Consider the following 21510-nt stretch of genomic DNA (forward strand, 5'->3'; position numbering starts at 1 on the left):
TTTTAGTTACAGCAGTGTAATGAAACATGTCCCAGATTATGGAAACAGTCGAGTCATTACAGTGAAAATGGGAAATTACCATGGAGCCTCAGTATCACATGATACCACAAAGTATCATCAAAACCCAATCGACATGTTGGAACAATGTCTACAAATATTGCAGTAAAGATATTCGCTGCCTGCATTTGTACATGTTTACACTCATACATATGCCGCAAATTTGCACTGTTTGGCAAACATACCCAGACGAGTAAGAAAACATTTTGACATATGGATGCAGACAAAGATGAATGTTGGCCTTTCAATGCAGTGCCACTATATATGTATACGTTTAGAGTGTGAGTGGAAACTTGGAAGGGTGGAAGGAGGAAGGAAGAGGGGGGGAGAGGTGACATGTGAGCAAAGGGGATGATGAGAGGTGTAAGAAAGAGACAGTGATGAGAGAATGCTCCATGTATAAACAGGGAGTACATTAAAATTCTCCCCCACGCTCCCTTTGTTTTTTGGTGTGACTGTGATTTTGCGCCCCAGTGGTGTTATTTGTGTTATCATCATTGCTATTAGTAGCTGCCAGACACAAGGGCAAATATAAAACACTTGTCCAATCGCTCATTTCTCTCAGCTTCTTATTCAATCATAATATATACTTTCTCGGCCTCTCATCTCCAGCACTCTCTCATTCTCCTGTCTTTGCCTTTAAGACATTTGTTTTTCAACATTTCCTTCTCGTATTATTCAGCTGATGGATTTCTCGCATGTGATTAAAGTCACGTTAAGCAGCCTCTTGTTGAGTTCACTCACTCTCATCCATTATCTACTGCTTTATCCTAAGGGTATATGTATATAGGCTGCTGGTGCCAATCCCAGTTGACATACGACGAAAGGCGGGGTATACCCTGGACAGGTGACCTCAGGGCAGAACATGCAAACATGAACGTTGAGTTGTTTTCTCCATATATTTGAAAATATGATGTGAACAAAATCAGAGGTGCAGCTTAAGATAAAGTGACTCAAGCAAGCGATTCTCTCACCTTCTTATTTCTCTGCTTTAGTAGATGTGATTTTATGTCAAGACTAACTGACACTGTTAACATCATTTTTCACTGTGTATATCTTCTGATTTAAATCAGAAAGGCTAATCACACAAGGCTAAGCATTTGTCACACAGCGATATGACTTTCTAATTTTTCCCTTTTTTGCAGCCGTTAATTCAATTTAATATTCCTGCAGCGATCGGTTATCGTGGGAAATCACTTTTTTAAATCCTCGTTTCATCGTGTCGCCTTAAATTGCTTGTTGGCCACTCGTCAGATGATTCATGGTTCTGTAAATTGTTTGTTTATTCCGAGGAGGGCGACCGTTTGGCTGGGAAGCGGGGTGTTACGTTATGACAGGAAGTGAAAGAAATGAAAAGCATTCAGTGTGGGTATAAATATCTGCAAAATGTTGAGCCAGATTTATATGAATTTAATAAAAACACACCAATAGCTGCGTCACGCTATCCTGTCATGCTACAGTCCGAATCAAAACAAATTGACTATTTTTGTCACATGCTTGTATAATGATTTCTAACCGTTCTCTGGAGTAGGATGAGGAAAAGTTAATCAGAAAGTTGAAGATGTAACAGATTGTTTCTCACAGATCTGCACAAATATCATAAACAGTTATCATTTTAACTATGTTCTTCAAATGAAAATGAGAATAATGATGTCAAAATGACCATTCAGGAATCATATTGCAATCACAATTAGATGTTTCTTCAAAAGTAGTGCTGGGCGCGTTGGTGGCGTCAACGTTAACGCACGTTAACGCATGACGTGTTTCCATGACAACTGACCGGAAAAAGACGCACGTGACGTCATGTTACGCGACTCTGGATTGTTAAAATGAGTCTCTAAAGTAATGCTAAACTTTAAAAACAGAGGCACACATACGCAGTTACACAGGTACGCTGGTTATTTGTAGCGCTGCTCTTTTCGTATAATTTAACAGATCGCTCCAGTTCGACTGTAGGCGCGCTAACTGGCGCTAAAAGGAACTAATGCAGCTAACGGATTCATATCCATGAATTTAAAGTGTGCAGTGAACTCTGACAGCTTGTAACTGGCGGCGTTCTTGTCAAGAAACAGAGTTTTGCTGAAGTCCAGAGCAGTATAGGTTTCTATACTGTCAAGGAAATGATTCAGAGGGCTGGAAAAAAAAAACATTGCTATTATGTGTGCAGTCATGCGGGGATTGTCTTTTAAATGATGTATTAGAGGTGTAGCAGAAGGTCACATCTGCAGCCACATATTACTGCTCGTCCCATCACTCCCCATCGTGTTAGGTGCTGTGGCGGCAAGCCTCCTGTCAGGCTATTCTCAGAAAGCTTTTTTTACCGATTTGACCTGGACATCGCGGGAAGCTAAAAATCCACACATGCACCCATGCGTGTGCACACACGTGTAAATGCTTGGGTGTCCAAGTGGCCCTGCATGTTGGAGAGTGAAATAATACCTCCTCCTCTTTCTCCCCTCCTCTTCTGTTCGTCTCCCCGTCTCTCTCATCTTTCCGTCCTATTTTTACCTTTCTGTTTATTCCACTAATTGTTTCCTGTCCACACTTAAGCTGGATTTGAACTTAACAGGTTGTAGCAGAGGCTCCGAGCTGAGCTCTAATGTGCATTTACTAAAAATTATAACCAGTAGTAAAGGCTGAGAGCTGTGTGAGTGGTGAGCTCGGACTGTTTGTGCTGTCCTATATTTATGGAAGCAGCGGTAATCGCTTATGTTCAAGTTGAGGTACGATAATCTATCCTTGTGTGTTTTTGTGATATTGCGTAGACGTTTTTTTTTATCATCGCTCTGCATCAAAATCAACAAAACAATATCACCGCTGATGTATATATATTGATTGTGTGGCTCACTAATCTTGTTTATAGTACCCAGTCAAATGGTATTTTGTGATCCATTTACTAAAATCTCTACATCCCTACAGCGAGTCGAGGGGCAAACGCAATTACTACGTAATGAGTGCACAGCAGCTGGATAATGTACAGTGCAGCAATCTAGCGTTGTGTTGTACTATGTTAGGTTTTAATTAACTAAAGGTTTTTTATGCAACAGTAATCTGTTATCGGGAAACTTAATGGAGAAGTTGAAATCTTTGGCATGCCTGTGTGTGTGTGTGTTAAATTAAGGCTGAGGGTGCTTATGATCGGGCTGTATGTTGACAACTGTGATGTCACTCATTCAGGGGTCACATGACAGCAACTGACACACACTCACACACACGTATGGGTAATTGTCCTCTTGTGTGCAGTTGAATTTCAGAATTACAGCCATGTTGATTAAAAACTATTTGTCAAGCCAAGTAGGCCTGTCACAGAGAAGTTGAAACATTATGAGAAATGGGCTTAGGTGGGCAAACAGGGAAATACACACACACACACGTAATAGCAGTTGAGTGTTGTTTATCCCTGATTTAAGGCCAATCATAGTCAAATTATTACCTTCCATATTCATTAAAAAGAGGGAAAAGAAGGTCATGGCGAGTGCAGAGTGAGTGAGTGAGTTTATACCTGCTGCTGCTGTTGTTTGCATGAGTGTGTACAGTATGTCTGTGTAGGTGTGGTTAGTAACAAAAGCAGAGAGGCAGCCAAGCTCCCTGTATTAATTTTTAATTATTTTTTTTGTACACAGGAGAGGGAGAGAGATTGGGGCAACGCAAGAACACAAACACACACACACACCTAAGTGCATGCTCATAGCTTGACAAATAGAGCCACATACTGTGGGCGTTGACAGGCACATGGTGCAAAAATATGTACAGATATATAGTTGCACATGTTTGTATGCATGTATGTCGACATTTACTTTACATAATACATACATTTACTTTACATAATACCTCAGACATACACTGGTGTGACTGTTATGATTTATATTAGGATTTCTTTTAGAATAAATGACCAAAATGCTTGTGTAGCTTCACTGGGGTCATTTGAACAAACAAGAATGCACTTGTTGTGAGTTGATGGGTCATATGTGTTGTTTTCAGTATGTATTTTTATGCCTCATCACTATGTGTCACATGTAGTGGAAATTATTACAGCAGTGTCACAACAGCTGTCATGGCCTGACGTGTTAGCCACGTTATTAGTAGACATGTCAGACGACAGCATCCGAACCACGCCGCACCGGTTAGTGTTCATATCTGTTTTCTTTGGCAACGTGTGCAGTGCAAACGCATCTGCTCGACTCCCAGATCTCGCCTGAGGAAGTCAGCGGAGTGGAGAGCCTTAATATTCCCCTGCATTGTTATATAATCTGCGTGCAAGTTGATTACTTACAGTAACAAAGGAAAAGTTCTCAAACAGCAGTGCACTACACCTTGAGAATCAGCCATAGAATCAACAGGACACTGTTTAAAAGTCATTAAAATGGCATTAATATGCTGTGAAGGTCATAGAATATGAGACAAGTAATAAATTAGCATTTTTACTGTTGTCACAAATGCATGTTTATAACAAGTTGTTGCTGTTTTTGTAAGGAAAAGAACGCGGAACACATTGTTAATTGTATTCCATGGATGTACAGTACGGCGCTGTATAATAAGACGTTAGCTAAACTCAGATTGCTCTATTGTTACACTCGCTGAATGAGCTCTGACCTTGCTCATAATGCGTGTTAGTGAGTAACCTCCCCTGAGCCTCCACAGATACAGTAGCACAAGTGAAGTGGTGGCCAAATGTGGACCTGCTGGTCACATGACACCTGGAATTTTCAGAGACACCTTTTGGACCATACACGTCCACAAACATGTATAAAATATATCTTGAGCATTTTGCAGATTTAAAACTTTTCAAAAAAAATGTAAAGTTTGTGCCACACATGAGCATTTTAGTGCCAAATATTGGTTGCCATGTTTGAATATGTTGCATAATCTTTAATGTGCCCATGGGTGATAACGCTGGTAAATTACGGTATTAGTCATCCTAAAAACTGCACCATACAAATTATGTTTAAATATTTTTTTCAATAAACCCGTGGGTCGATATATAACAAAAACATTTACTCAATATTAAAGCCGTATATTTCAGTGTAGAACGTATTTAGCTATTTAATAAAAATAACGGAACGCTTTTCCCAAACTGATTTTCATGCAAAACATACACTCGTGTGCGAATAAACACTCACACTCACTCACATTCTCGCACTGCTCAAAGCCTTGCCCCTAAACCACAGCCCCAAAAATTGCCATGAATGCACATGTTGTGTGCTTCTAGGAAACAGGTTTCCGGGCTGAAACTGTCAAACACACAGCGGTTCGCGTCTTGTCTTTGTCTATAAATTCTGCGTTGTGTCACAAATACGTCTTTAATTCCAGTCATGAAATAAGATGGGGAAAACAGTTAGGAACAATGAAGTGTGTGTGTGTGTGCGTGATTGTGTGTGTGTGTGTGTGTGTGTGTAACTCCCACCACAAACAGACCTACCTTTTGACCAAATATCTCAGACCAGCACCAGCCTCACAGCTTTCGGCTCTCAGCCATCTCCCCCACCACCAACAAAAAAAATCCCAAAAATAGAAGAAAAATTAAAAATCTTTCACAGGAGGAAACGCAGACGAGAAGCCGTCCCCCTCACGTAAAAGAAATCCATACATTCAAGATCCTGGTCATAATAATAATGAGAGAGTAATCCTGCTTTCTCTATAGAAACAATCCCCTCCAATGATTTGTGAAAAAGGAGGGATTGTGTGTAGAGAGGGAAAAAATTGAGGTGAAGAGAGGCTTAAGAGTAGGAAAGAGAGGATAAGGTCCTTAGTGGGAGAGGGATGGAGATGGTTAATCCTTTCCTTGGGATCTATATGAATGATACGTCCAGTGCCGTCCTGCTCGCTGGCTTGTGCACTGCCGTGTGCGTTTGAGAGGCACGAGAGTGTGTGTGTGTGTGAGAGAGAGAGAGAGAGAAAGACAAATTGTGTGTGTATGAGAGAGAGAGAGAGAGAGAGAGAGAGAGAGAGACAACAGTGTAAGGTTGCTTGCATCACGCGCTAGCTCTTGTGTGTGTGTCGCTATGTTTTGTGATTCCTGCTCGGCATGCGTCGGAGCGTGTGTGTGTGTGTATGCATGTGCACTTGAGGGTTGTCTTGCATGTGTGTGTGTGTGTGTGTGTGTGTGTGTTAGTGCCTCAACCTCCCCTTCTTCTTTTCCATATGAGTGTGCAGTCGTGCATATGGCAGGAGTGTGTGTGTGTGTGTGTGTGTGTGTGTGTGTGTGTGTGTGTGTGTGTGTGTGTGTGTGTGTGTGTGTGTGTGTGTGTGTGTGTGTGTGTGTGTCTTGTCAAATATAGTAACATTAGTGTATGCCGCTCCTGTCTGCCTGCCTGCAGCTCTCCCACTGTGACAGAGAGAGGATGAGGGAGGTGGAATATAAAGAGAGTGATAATACTGAAAGAGTGAAAGCCAAGAGAGAGAGAGAGAGAGACAGAATAAGGGAGAGGAGGAGAGGGGAAAGGTGGGAGAGGAGAAAGTGGTGAGAGAGTGGGAGGAGAAAGAGAGAAGAGGTTGGTTGGAAAAAAAAGATAAAGGTAGGAGGGGAAGGAGAGGAGAAGGAGATGGAGTAGAGAAAGAGAGACGCAAGAAAGGAAGAAGCTGTAGCACTACAGGGAGGGAGAGATCATCTGATTTCAGTGAAGATGAGAATCTCCCTCTGCCTCATGGGCTTTTCTCCTCCCTCAATTTTTTTCCTTTTTTTCTCTCCTCACATCTCCCTCGCTTTCATTTTCATCCTATTTCCTGTGACAGCGTTTGTGTGTGTGTGTGTGTACGTGTGTGTAGCATGTATATGGCTGTTTTAGCGTGCATTTTCAAAAATGCTGGTATTGTGGGGACAAATCGCCACCAAGTAAAAATATGATATTTTAGATTTGTGAAAAAGGAATAATAATAATGCTTAGGTCTCTAAGAAAATCAAGTAAACCAATAGACTATCCTCTGAGGGACTGGTGTCTGGTTTGTGCTCGTCAGAGATTGATCAATTCTCTATCATCATCACCATCAATCACTGTGAGATAGCAAAAAAAAGTTTCCTGTGGGTGAGAAGTGTGTTAGCAGACTTTATATAAGGTCACTGCTTTTGAGACAGACTGACACAGGCATACATAAGGTGTGTGTGTTGGTTGGGGTGCTGGTGGTTGGGACTGTGTGTGTGTGTGTGTGTTTGTTTGCACACAGACGTATAATTACTCGGCTGATTCCTTCTATGGACTGAATGCTTCCATAAAGGAAACTTTTCAAGAATCAACCTTCCTCTTCTGTCTAGCTGTTTTGACATGTAGACAAACTGTATTATTTATATTGCCTTGTTTTTGCTATTTACTCAGTCAAACCTAATTTTCAGCCGCAAATAAATACTTGAAAAAGAGTGGGGAACCTCCAAACTTTGGGCTGTACATGATCCATTGCAATGTATTAAAAACAACTACAAGAAAAGATAGATAGACAGGTAGACAGATACTTTATTAATAGCGAAGGAAATTCAAGGAAGCAGGATAGAAAGACAAAAGCAACCCACTGTGGAAGCCATTTGTCATCTCAAAGGACCGTCATGCTTGTCTCACATCGAATGAAACGCTGCTCATTCACATTGAATGGAGCAGTTTCAAGTGAATCCATATTGCATTGTCAGGTTCATCGCTTCACTTTGCTTGCTTTGCGCGATGGGTGAGAATCACAGGGTATCTCATGATATGATATGACACATGATATCTATAATATGGCGATACAGCGATTCTGTGATAATCACTATTCAAGACAATCATCAACGTCACAATATCTGTGTGAAGTGAAGAAAACAAAAACGTCCGTGAAAAGGTGTCTCTATTTACAAAACACACTGCATGAAGTCTATGTATTGAAAAATACAGAAAATTGAGAAAATTAATTAATCGATTATCAAAATAGTTGACAGTTAATCTTGTAATCTATTAATTGTTTCTGTAAACTCCCTATTTTTCAGCCAGGTAACTTCCGCCCAAGTTAATTAAAATATTGACATTTGCCCTGGCGTATCGATGATCGCATAGCACGAGGAAGGACGACGCTACATCACCAAATCTTTGCGTGCAGCAGAAGTTGAAGAAAAGTTCATCTTTCCAAGCGTCCACAAATCAAAATCACTCATCATATTCCACAGCCAAACTACACAGCCCAAACTGAGCTCTCAGACAAGGTTTTTCCTCCCTGTAATCAATGTTATTTTACAGATAACTGGTGAGTCCAGCATCAGAGAGCAGATTACTGATATATATAAATATAATAACTCACTAATTAACACAGTAAAGCTTTTAAATTTGCTCTGTAACTGCAGCTGAAGACCAAAAATGTAATTTGTCCGGATAAATAAGAACGCAATGGACCAAGTATACGACATGTATTATCATCCATTCATGTATAAAATACACTTAAGTGTTTCGCGTCTCATTACCAAGATCATTTTGTCTGATATTGGATTTCAGCCACTTTCATCCAGCTCTGTTGCACAGGCTTATTAAAAACAAGACTGGTCAGCTTCCCATTTCACACAAACACACCCTAAATCTGAACCCCCTGTGTTTTCCTGCTCAAATGTGGGTGCTGCGCTGGCTTCATTTCACTTGAATGTACTCTCCGACAAACCAAATTCTATTTTAGCTGCCAGGAGTAGCTGCTGCCAGTGCTGACTATATAGGACACAGTCTTGAGTGGTCGTTAGAAAATGTTTTTTTGGCTTAAACTTGCGATTGTTTTTCCTTTTTCATTTTGATGTAGAACGCATGACTGCTGCGTGTGTTTGGTGTGTGTGTGTGTGTGTGTGTGTGTTATGCAGCCTTCCAAGAATTCAGTGCCAGGACACTAAATAACAAACAGGAAGTGCCTGGACTGTTAAATATTGAATTAATTTCATTATGCAGTGGAAGATCTGACAGTTCACACAAGCAACGTCCCAAAAAAACAATATATTTTGGATAGTGTTGGGCACTAGGTTATGACGACTGACCGGAAAAAGATGCGCGTGACGTCATGTTTACGTGCCGCGACACCGGAGTCCTGCCACCATTTACCAGATAGCTCCGTTAGCTGCATTAGCTCGTTTAATTAGCTCGCGCCTACAGTGGAACTGGAGCGGTCTGTTTATTAAACAAAAAGAGCAGGGCTACAAATAACCAGCGTACCTGTGTAACGGTGTATGTGTGCCTCTGTTTTTAAAGTTAAGCGTTATTTTAGAGACTCTTTTTAACAATCCGGAGTCACGTAAACATGACGTCTCGCGTGTCTTTTTCCGGTCAGTCGTCATGGAAACGCATCATGCGTTAACGTGCGCTAACGTTGACACCGTTAACCGCCGTTAACGCGCCCAGCACTAATTTTGGAACTCATTCTCAGAAAGAACTGCGTTGGGTCTGAATAAAGCCGTTGATTTCCAGTGGAAAGAGCTGAGACAGCACGGATTCCACATCCCATTACTACACTGACAATTACATAGGTCTTAAATTTGACTTTGTTATTCATGTCTTAGCATATGAGCCGACACTTGCGTAACCTGAAAGCAATTCATGATTGAGGACAAGTACAGAAAAAGGCTTCTTGCACTCAAGCACAGGGACAATTGTCACTGCCTCTTTTTTTTGTAAAAACCTATTATGTAAATGAGTTTTTGCTCATTTTCCTTTGCACTGAGCACAGTTTTTACCTCTTATCGTGGCTAGAAGCTCAGTATTTGAGAGAAAAGGTGACTCTAGGTATTAACAAAAAGCGCAGTACAGAATGTAGATGGTGCACTTAGTTAAAGTCACTAAACAGCAGTGTACCTGTGGCTGTTCCAATCTCCTCAGGAAGCCCCTTTGAGACCGTGTCCACTGATTGAGAGGGAAGCAGTTTTTAACACCAGTTTAGAAACACAGGGTGAGCTTGATGTATTTGGTCTTCAAAGTGATTGTTCGAGCTGTTATGTGTCTAGCAAAGAGGCTTTCTGGCTTCAGGATCCATTATATGTGCCAGCACTTCCAGCCAAGGCTACTTTTATGGCCATTTCTGCTCTGTCAATGATGCAGAAAATACATGTCGTGAAAAATGATTACTGGCAGTGTTTCGGAGCAAGAAAAGTATTATTTTTTGAACTTCTAGGCTGTTGTACTCTGACCCGTCATAACTTTATAAGATGTATTCATTCCTCTACCACAGGCACACTGGTTTATTTATTATCTTGGACGCATGATTAAATCCTTGCTGGTCTTCTGCCTCTAATATTGATGATGGATGAATTTAAACCTGTTCTATTACATTCATTATAAGTTGCCGTTCGTGAACTGTGTCCCCCCCCTTTTTGCAGCCTCTCTTTCTCTCCTCCACCAGTTCAATCCATCCATCCTTTACTCTCTATCTCTTTACACTCACCTCTCTCACCCCCCCCTCCCTCACACTGTAATTTACTGTGCTATTGGGTGAGTGTCAGTGAAGATGAATTGGCTCTGGTCTTTGTATTAACATCAGGTCTGGCCCGGCACGTTTGGCACGACTACCACTAGTTCCTGCATATATTGACTACAGGGCACCATCCGTCTTTTTGCAGGCACGCACAAAGAAAAATAGTAAGCGAGAGAGATGAAATATAAATATGGTTCCACCCAACGAGTAATGTGTGTCTGTGTCCAAATTCATCAGCATCTTTCTATCATCTGTGAATCAGCCTCTTATTGACCAGACACTTTTATGGCCCTTCGGTCAATATGGGCTAATGAGGATTGCTCTATTAGAAATCAATCATATTTTAATTCTTGCCTTGAAACACATTTGTCCAGACTGAGGTTTTATTCATTATCATATCGTATTACCATCGCTTATGCCTTCACGTTCATTAAATATCCAGGATTTCTCGTGTTCGTGTTTTCCACGGCTGCTTTTAGTTTTAAAGCACAGTATTAATAGTTGCGATAAAATGAGGTCATACAAGGTTTTCTATTCGTGCCTATAGTGAAAGTGGTTATAGGTTATAACTGCTGTTCCTATTTATAGAAAAAATATGTGATTAGGGCTGAAACAATTACTCGATTAATCAATTATTAATTGATTACTAAATTAATTGTCAAGTATTTCTATAATCGATTATTCGGTTTGAGTGTTTTCTAAATTTTTCAGCACCTTAAACGTGAGTATTGTCTGGTTTGTTTGCTCCATATAACATAAGAAATCGTTAAAACTGAGTTTGACAAAGACTAATCAATATTTTTTCAACATTTTATGGTGCAAATGATTACTCGATTAATCGAGAAAATAAACGACAAATCGATTATGAAAAGCTCTATATGTGTTCTTAAGTTGCCTCTCATCACATATTTTGGCTTCTTTTTCTCCTTCGGTTGTTTAATGCTGTCTCAATTATTAGTTTCAGTTTGAACAATAGTCATTTGAGATTTTTAGTCCGTTCACACCAGTCGTTTTGGGTCAGACTAAACTGAAAAGTCAGATACCGTCGTGGCCTCACATATTCTGAATTTGGTGCATTTATACAAACACACAAGCATGACCTTGATCGTCAAATTCAAAATTGCTGGTAACCTAAAATATTTTGTCGAGCTTGTTTTTGCAAAATAAAGCTGAAAGTGAACATCTTTAAATGACCAAAAACAGGCCTGTCTGAGGTCCTGATCTGTAACAGCCCGGTCTGTTGCACTTCAGCGTGACATGCAATCTGTCACCAGCAGACTAAATGAAGTGGTACAGTCAATGGATTATGAAGTATTTTAGCTGCACACACTCTTTCGCACTCACACCCACGCACACGCACATACACACGTGTTCACATACTGTTGATCCCCGTGGAGAGAGCCTCATTAATTTGGCTGAGTTGATTTGCTCTGAAAGGCTCGAAATTCATCGCAGCCTCGACAGATGGTTTGAGAGGGATTTCCTAGAGGAGGAGACGGTGGTGAGCGGGAGGGACAGAAAACAAGAGGCTGCATGGAACAGAGCTGTGTGTAGTAGACAATCAACCAGAGAACCAAATAATACAGTGGGATATTGGAGAGCGAGAGGGAAGACGAGGCATGAAATAGATAGGGCGGATAGTTGATTTAGGTAGATTTATTCTACCATTAATCAGTTTTAAGTGCAATAAAGAAACAGTGTCTTTCTCCTCAGTAAAATAGCATTCCTGCGTATGCTTCTTAATCTTCTTATAGCTGCAGTAATCAAGCTTTTCATATTAAAGAGGGGGAGGCTAACGTGTGTATGCGTGTACAGCTAACAGCAGGAGTCTGCTCTGTATTTCCTTCCTTCAATGTTAAAGGGACAAAGACATCTCTAAAATCCCAAGTGTAGGAGCAGGTGCAGTTAGCCGCGAGTGCTAAACGGATAAATCACACCTTAAAAAAAACAAACCCTGAACAGAACAGAAGTCTTTACTCAATCATTCTTTTTTACTTCAAAGTTTTTTTCCGCATGTTCTCAGCGCCACTACTTTAATGGGTGAAGAGGAGAAACTTTGCATTTGCTTTACACGCACTTTAATTAACGCCGTAATAAAACTGTTCCAGAATAAGCTGAGCAGTTTGTTCATTCTCTTTCTCACACACACATATAGAGGAACATGTATCGCCCTGTCTCTCCACTATGAATGATTTAGTAAGCGTAGTACCTCTGTGAAACTAGGTTAACCTGAGTTAGGCTCTCCCCCCAATGTCAACAGCTATTATTTCTAGTTTAAAGAAGCAGCAGTCCACCTCTTATGTAATCGTTACAATAATTTCATGGACTGACACGATCGAACGGAGTCTTTTGAGCGTTCCACCAACATGTGTACAATTTGGAGCTATAGTTACGTGCCACCACTTCCACTCTTCCACGTGGAAAACGCCATGTGACCTCTTGTCTGTTCACAAAGTTTGATAAAAAAACCGAGAGGCACTTCTTCCAGATCCAGAGCATGAGAGTGAGAGATTATGGTGAAACAGAGGAGGAGGATGAGGGAGGGAGGTTGAGTCATCATCATTTCTTTTCGTCCAATCCCAGCTCTCTGCCTGTTGCTTTGGTAACGTGATGTCAGTGTAGCCTCTGGCAAGTCCTCTGAGGTAAGCAGGCTTCAGCACAGAGGTGTGTGTGTGTGTCTATGTGTGTGTGTGTTGCCTGTCGTGTGCTCTTTGCACCTCTTTCCCCGAAAGTTTGCCACCGAACGTATAGCTCGGCTTTGGAAACTTTAGGGGTCAGAGGTCATGTTTTAGTTGTTTGTAACATGAGTTCAGATGAGCAGAACGTGCGTCAGTTCATGTCTGTGTTTTTGTGTGTGTGTTTGTGTGTTTTGTGAGCGTGTGTCTGTTTCAAAAACAGCTAAGTTTTAAATGCCTGTCTATGTAAACATTTATTTTTGCCCTGATTGCTTCGTGTGTGTGATGTTTGAGTGCATACTCAGACGTCATGGATTTCTACTTTTTTTTTCTTGGAGGAGTCGAACATAACTCATTTTACTTTCTGGAGCTGTGTTTGTTGCCTGGCAACTTCAAGTTATTGAAAACTCATGCCACGGGTTCTGCTGAGGTTTTGTTGAACATAGCCCTGCTGCTTTTGGGAAACACAAAGCAATAATTTTGTTATTTGAGTTTAAAGGTCACCCACATGTGTGTCTGTGTGTGTGTGTGGCGAGCAAGTTTTACTTTTGTCAGGTTTTTTTTTTTTTTTTCTTTTTTTTAATATGTGGGAAGATGCAAGATATTAGTCAGACGAAGGAGGCTCTTATCCAGAGAAAATATTTAGTGACTATGCTTCTTACATATATTATATGAGAACAAAAACCTATATTACACTTACAAATGAGGGTTCCAAAAGTGTTCTTCTTCAAGGGCTGAGGTTCTACCTGGAACCATTTGCTTCTGAAAAACCCTTTTTCAAGGGTTCTTGGTAACACTAATGGTTCCAGTAAGAACCATTTTGATCCAGAGAATCCTTTAAAACCCCTTTTCTGAATAAAGGGTTTTAAAAGGGTTCTTGGTGGAACCTTTATAAAAAGGTTCTACCTGGAGCCAAAAAGGGTTCTCCTATGAGGACAAGCCGAATAAACTTATATGGTTCTACTTAGCAGAGTGTAGAAATAGATATTTTTTTTACCCACATCAGTGCATACAATTCTGTATGATATTTTATGTTCCAGGACAATTTCAAAATAAACTCACAGTTAGATGTAGAATCAGTTTGAGTAAAAAACCTAAAAACATCACTACACTCATTCAAAGGTTCTTACTGGAACCATTAGGGTTACCAAGAACCCTTGAACTGGAGAAATAAATAATGATTTATTTGCAAATTACATTTAACACTTGGCAAACATTGTTTTATAATAGTATCCTATTGAATACTAGTGACAAATACTCTAATTGATCTTGCCATTAACTTTCAAGGGCTTCTTCTCTTCTCTAGAGCTGAAACGATAAATCGATTATTAATGGATTACGAAAATAATTAGTCAACTATTTTAATAATAGATTCATCGGTTTGAAGTTTTTTCATGATTAAAACAAGATTTCTGATTGTTTTAGCTTCTTAAATGTGAATATTTTCTTCGTTTCTTTGCTCCACATAACTAAGAAATCATTAAAACTGAATAATTTTGGTCGATTAATCGAGGAAATAATGGACAGCTTAATCGATTACGAAAATAATCGTTAGTTGCAGCTCTTCTCTTCTCTTTACGATTAGATTAGAATGAATGAGAGTTGTCGTTTTTTCACTCCCATAATGAAGATAATGTGGTTTTTTAAAAAAAAGGAGTAGCGCTCTGATAAAGTTGGCAGTTGTTTTGATCAAAACTGTAATTATACGTCTGTGTCGGTTTGTGAGTGAGACAGAGAGAAAGTTTTTTTCTTGAGTGAGAAAACTCTAACCCCGTGTGTGTGCGTGTCTGCGCTGCTACGATTGTGTCTTTGTTAGCCTTGTTGTGTATGTTTGTGGGAGTTCACACTGACAGTGTGTATAAAAGAAAGAGCTACAAAAGAGACACACACACACAGAGACATAATTAGACTTTGACATTTGCTCAGATAAACAGTAATCATGTTGTCCACAATCGCTTCAAGTCGAACATCACACAACTTCCAGGCCTCAACTTTTGGTGAATCTGTTGCTTTTTGTATTATCAAAACACACAAGACAGTGGAAAAAGCAGCCAGTGATTCTCTCCTCTAAATGGAGACATTTAAAGGTCTAACATCAAAAGCCTGGGGAGATCCAGTGCAATGCAGATATATTTGGTTTCAAGGGCAAGAAAACTCCTCTGCAATCACCTCGTTTCTGCGTTACTTGCTCTTTTAAAACGTGACCCAGGCTCTTTTTCGCTTCAACAGTTCGTTAAAACTTCATCTGACAGCAATAATCTCAACAAAGCTCAACTTTTCTTTGCCCTCGACACTTCCCTCTCGTCCACACACACACACACACACACAGACACACACACACACACAACTGAGAAAGAATGAGTAACACACACCCCCGTGCAAAGCTCACGCACCACCATTTGATCTCACTTCCTCCATTATTAATAGCCGCACTTGGTAAAGAATGAAAAGCTTTTCCAACTCATAACACATTATTAAAAATCAATTAATCTTTTATCCCGTCTGCCTTTTTTTTTTTTTTTTTGTGTCTTTGTCTCTCTCTTGTTCCCCTTCATCCCTCCATCCCTCTCAAACCACCTGGGCCACCTGATTCCATTACAACAATTAATCTGTTCCTTTCATTGCGATGACCTTTCCTCGCTGTCTGCGTGTTTGTTTCCAGCTTCCTTTGCTTTGTTTCCACCTGTTTTAGTGTGCATGTTGTGTGTTTGTGTGTGTGTGTGTGTGTGGGGGGGGGGGTATATAGACGTAAATTAATATAATGACCTCCACATTGTGTGCACTGTGTATTTTCCTTCAGACTAAAGACCAGTGAGCGTCCGCTCGCAGACAGATGTTGATTTGCGGTTCAGTGGTTTATGTAAGATCGGTCTGGACAAATGAATTCAGGGTTATGTAATATCCTGCAAAGTTATATCCGTCAACATGCATATGTATGTGTATGTGGGTGACGTGTGTCTTATATACTTAGCCTTGTCTCCAGGGTCTTTCTAAAAGAAAACCATTGGCTCTGCATCTTCTCACCAGTCATTTAACACAACAACACGGTAAACGACGTCAAACATTTATGAATGCATGTGTACGTCATTTATGGAACTACACAGTCACAGATAGGCACTGTAGTATGTTTGGGGGAAAGAATTAAAATAATACATATGTCTGGATTATTTTCAGGGAGATTTCTTTTCTGTTCTAGATTAATGATATTTCCAGTAGCTTGATGAAGAGAAACAGCTAAAAAAATACTGTCTGTTACTGATATCACTAGAAATATTAGTCCGATACAGTCATTTTAGAGCATTTATGAACATATGAAGCTGGAATCAACACATTGTGCTTAGTCATTTTTAAAGACCTGATTCTCCAACCGTGTAAGAAATATTATTGTTCTCCCAAAAAGAAGAAAGAGACTGCCCAAACATGACTCGGCTAAAATACTGGATTGAATCTGATATTTGATCCAGTGATTTTAATCTGTATCAGACTGATACCGAATCCCATCCCTAGTTGTATTTACCTCAAAAGTATTGGAAGTCCGTTTACGAGTGTTATTTGCAAATCGTGAGAACCATCTAGTGAGAACCATTTTGATCCAGAGAACCCTTTAAAAGCCCTTTCCTGAATAAAGTAAAGGTTCCACCTGGAGCCAAAAAGGGTTCTCCTATGAGGACAAGCCGAAGAACCTTATATGGTTCTACTTACAACTTTTATTTAGTGTCACAAATGTCGGGCTGTAATTATTTTGGGCCCGTCCTTTTATATTTAGTAGTGAACTTCAGTTGTAAATGTTATACATCACTGTCCCACTCGATTTAGATAAATAGGAGACTGACTTGTGATGTGCATTTATTTTGATATACGACTCTTGCTTTATTGTCTTAATAAATGTATCGTTCAATTTTGTTTTACGTAAGAAAGGGTAATCACAATTATCTCCACTGTTGAATCCTAATACTTGTAGAGGCACAATAAATCAGATTAACAGTGCAAATTGAATCAGCACACGAGTGTGTAGGTGCATACATATTTATGAACAAACATTGAGGATTTCTCTTCAAGTTCATTCCAATAAATATGTAAAAATACAGCTTTACGTTACTAGGTGACTGCTTTACCTGCTGAGCAGCAGTGAGTCATCAATCTTTGTTATGTTCTTCTATAACCACTTGTTTTGTGCGACAAAAACAAAATGCACTAATGTACATTTAGTCCTGGCAACATCTTGAGGCGACCGTGCAGTGAGCCTGCTCTCCCTTTGCTTTCCCGCACATTCGTTTTCCCCCCCTCATCATTCACAGTTCACATCTCTCCGTCTCTCATCTCTCCATCTCATTAACGCAATAACCAATTAACTACAGCTCTTGGTTGCTGGAATTTTTTTATTTATTTTTTCTCAATAATTCATTTCCTTTTGAACATGATTGACAGCTCGCGCTAATTGCAACTCAGACTGTGAATGTACAAGATACGCTGTCGCATTAGCACACACACACACAGACAGGCAAGCACACACATTCTTGTACAGCCTCCTTAGTGGGGACACACATTATAATCCAACCTGTCCTCCAAATGTATCGTAACTATGGGTCGTTTTGGCCAATCCCTGAATAGTACATCAATATTTTTCAACTCAACTAGGCACAAGTGTGAGTGAGGTTTGGGATAGGGCTAAAAAAAAAAAAACGGGGCTAGGCCGTACATTACACAAAAGAACATTAAAAAAAGTAATAGTGTGTCACATGTAAAGGTCTAATGTGAGAGTCAAACCTGTGTCAAATCACACCAAAGTATGATGCGTTAATCACTAAGCAAACTACCGATCGAACCTTATCGGAGCTACTTACCTATAGCCCCTTTTCCACCTATGGTACCAGCTCGCCTCGGCACGGTTTAGATTGGTTTTCCACTACAAAAGAGTACCTACTCAACATGGGCGGAGTCATCACTGCACGGCTGCATGAAACTGCCGTGACTTCATTTTGCACACATTACACACTGACGAGTGACGAGTGACTTGTAAAGCAGTTGTTTTCAGTGTAACTGAATCATTAAAATCAGCTAATTAAAAACTATATTGTTCAATACTTCCTCCGTGACTGGAGCAGTGGCTCCGTCTGACACAGTCACTGAACTGAAATGCAGCAGCAGGGGTTGTGATGAGGCTTGTCAGTCGCTATCAGCAGCGCTGTCGCTAAATACACCAGACTCTTTCATTAAATATTGAGATTTTAGACCATTTCCCTGGTAATTGTTGAATATTAACCCACGTTTTTAGGATTGTTGAAGTCTTTTTAACTGATTACACTTTGGCAATGTTCGGCTTGTTTCTTGTGTCGGATGTGTCTTCCTGTGACGGCACTCTGACCAATCAGTGGCTGGCAGTCCGACGACATCACACATAGTATTGCCTCAGCTTGCTTGGAACCTTGCCAGAGCAGGTACTAATAAAGTACCAGGTACTATCGCTAGTGGAAAGGCGAAAGTCGAGTCGGAGGAAACACGCCATAAGAGTCTTATTTCTGCATATGACTGATAGTTAGGTTTTGTTGGAGGACAGTCTCCTAGCCCCTCCTAGCCCCTTATCCTAACCTTAACCGTGACAACTAACCCTAACCCACACCCTTGAGAGCACCAGCCACACTGGATGAGTTGTAGAGAGAGTCTTTTTTGAAATGGAAGGTTTAAAGTTCTATTCCGGTTTCTTGGGTCATCTACATGCCGATTTGTCCCATAACCTCATCTTATACCTGTTGGTTGTGCCGTTAGCATGTGAATGGGTATGAAATATATGTGATAGAAAAAAACACTGCACATAAAACTGTGCTGTATGAATGTGTGAATGAACGAGTGAACAGCAAAACTGTAGTGTGAAGCAGCTTTTTGTGGCCAACAAGACTGGAAAAGCGCTGTATCAGTACAAACCATTAACCAAAATGTCGTCACAAAGATAGGCTTGAATTGAAGTTTGTCCTCACAGCCGACTGCAGACACACACACACAAAGATCAATGTGATGGTTTTAATTAGATTTTGCCTGTCAGCCTCCGAGAAGGAGAGAAGGCAGATTACTGCTGACCTCCATAATGGCCTTCCAACACTTTATCTGAGATTATTGTGGGGGAAGATGACTTCAAGGCCAGGTGGGGGTGTGAGTATGTGCGAAAGTCCTCAAATAGCCCTAAAAAAAAAAACCTCACATGTTGTTTGTCACAGTAGACCTAACAAAACAGTAGATTACATACAAACATTTGTTGCTGACATTTCCACAGAATCAGTTTCTGTTTCCACATTTGACACTTAACTCGAGAAAGCAGTTTCAAGACATAAACAATGTATGAATCCCCCTAACACGTGTGTGTACATGACCGATTACATCACATCTGACACAGAAACACACACATTCCACATACTGTACATGTAGACAACAACAAGAAAAAGAAAACAACAAAATAGAAACACTCAGACAGAGCATGCGCAATAAAATTAAAAATGATCACCATAAGGACAAACAGCTCACACTTTATTATTATTATCCTCAGTGTAATAGTTTAGTTGTGTATGTATTTGTCAGTGTACAAAATACATTAATCTACTCTCTTATTTCCAGTGAGTGATGTTCAGGCTGTAGCTTATTTTTAACCCTTTTATTCCCCAACTTACTGCGTAAAAACTAATGAAAAATTACATTACATTGCATTTCAGTTGTGTAAGGTTTTGAGTAACTAATTAAACATGCTGTTTGTTGAAACAGGCATAAAAAGACCTACTTTTGAAATGTACTTATTTACTTTATTTACCATAGCTTTGACCACAAATGTCCTCACAGCTCCAGGCAGTTTTTCAAATGTAGATAAAGGATTTGATGAGTACAAAATCATATTTGTACCATCAATATTTCTAATAATAAATAGCAATGAATTTATCCTAAATTCAATATCTTCAACATTGTCATCGTACCAACAACTAAAAATATTATATACACATATAAGTGATTAAAGAGACTTCATTACAGTTATTCTCCTTTCGTTTTTATTTCAGTAAATAATGTGTGTGTGTGTGTGGTTGTGTACGTGCCTGTCGTTATACAGTATGTGTACCTTTACTGTATGTGCAACGATGTGAGAAAGTAGTGTGTGTGTGTGTATTGTGAGGCTTTCCCTGAGTGGCTGTAAAAAGCAAGCTGGGAAAAAAACGCTGAATCTTTGACGCTGATATGAAGTGTCATCCCTTCCCTCGCTCTCCCTCTGTGTGTGTGCGTGTGTGTGCGTGCGTGCGTGCGTGCGTGTGTGTGTTTATGGTCTGTGTAGGTGTATACAGTATGTGTGCTCTGAGAACTTATGCAATTAAAGTATCTTTTTTTCATTCCCAGGCTGACTGAAATGCTGACGGACGTGCAAGCCCTAAGCTGATACAAGCAATTATTTTGCCACCATATATGTGTGTGTGTGTTTGTTTGTATCATATACAAACGTGTAGGATTGTGTGGAAACTGACACTAATTCTAGGCTTGGATGGATGGACACATCCACATCCACATGCGCGCATAGACACAGGAACACACACACACACTCTCTCTCTAAGAACAGTCAGTTCACACAGCAGTGCGGAGGCTCAGAAGGTCATTTACTGTAGAGGGGTTTTTTTTTCCTCCATAATTTCAGATCTGAAGGCGTAGCTGATCTGCAGAGCCGCTCGTCATCTGCTCCAGCAGCCTGAGAGAAAGATAGAAAGAGTCTCTCACCCTGGGACAGTAATCCGCTCGTTCATGTTCTTGCCTCTAACTGCTAAAAATGATAGTCCCCTCTCTTCGTTTATGGTCTGCTATTGCTTCTGCTGCCATTACTTCCGAAAGAATCACCAGCGTTTAAACTGCAGTTTGAAGTGCGTTACGGCGCGGCCGTCTTTGACAGCTGTCGTTACTCCCACTTATACTTTATTTTACTGGCCAGTGTCTCTGCCACTTCCAGTTGTCATTAGTACTACTGTGTATAAAATCTGTCTGTTTACTGGCTTTTTATATACAATCACATAATTATATTAATACATATTAGTCCAACAAGTATAAATACTTTGCTGCCATGTCATCGAAAGAACTGTGTGGAAACCCTCTGTACTACAGACAAAGATGAGAGAGTGCATAAAGAGTGCATCATAAAATGATGACAATGATAAGACTGGACAGATCATGCTGTGCAACCGCATGCCGAGCACTTTGTTTTCTTCCTGCTTCCATTCCGTTGCCATGACACTTCCAGCATGTGCTGTGTATATCTGCACTGGACGTTTGCCTTTACTAGACGGGAGGGGCACCTTGGGATTTCCGTGCCTCAGTCTCGTTCACGTTGCCCTTCTTTTACCCTTCCATGCACAACTACATCTACGTCTCT

At 40.3% G+C, this 21510-nt stretch overlaps 1 protein-coding gene across 1 annotated transcript in view; it reads left to right on the forward strand.

Annotated features, from left to right (window-relative positions):
* Positions 1–21510, forward strand: part of cacna2d4a (calcium channel, voltage-dependent, alpha 2/delta subunit 4a) — a gene marked incomplete at its 3' end in the record, with an annotated part of 68636 nt that overhangs the window by 35464 nt on the left and 11662 nt on the right.

The sequence above is a fragment of the Microchirus variegatus genome, assembly GCF_963457635.1.
Source record: "Microchirus variegatus genome assembly, chromosome: 20".
Classification (NCBI taxonomy): Eukaryota; Metazoa; Chordata; class Actinopteri; order Pleuronectiformes; family Soleidae; genus Microchirus; species Microchirus variegatus.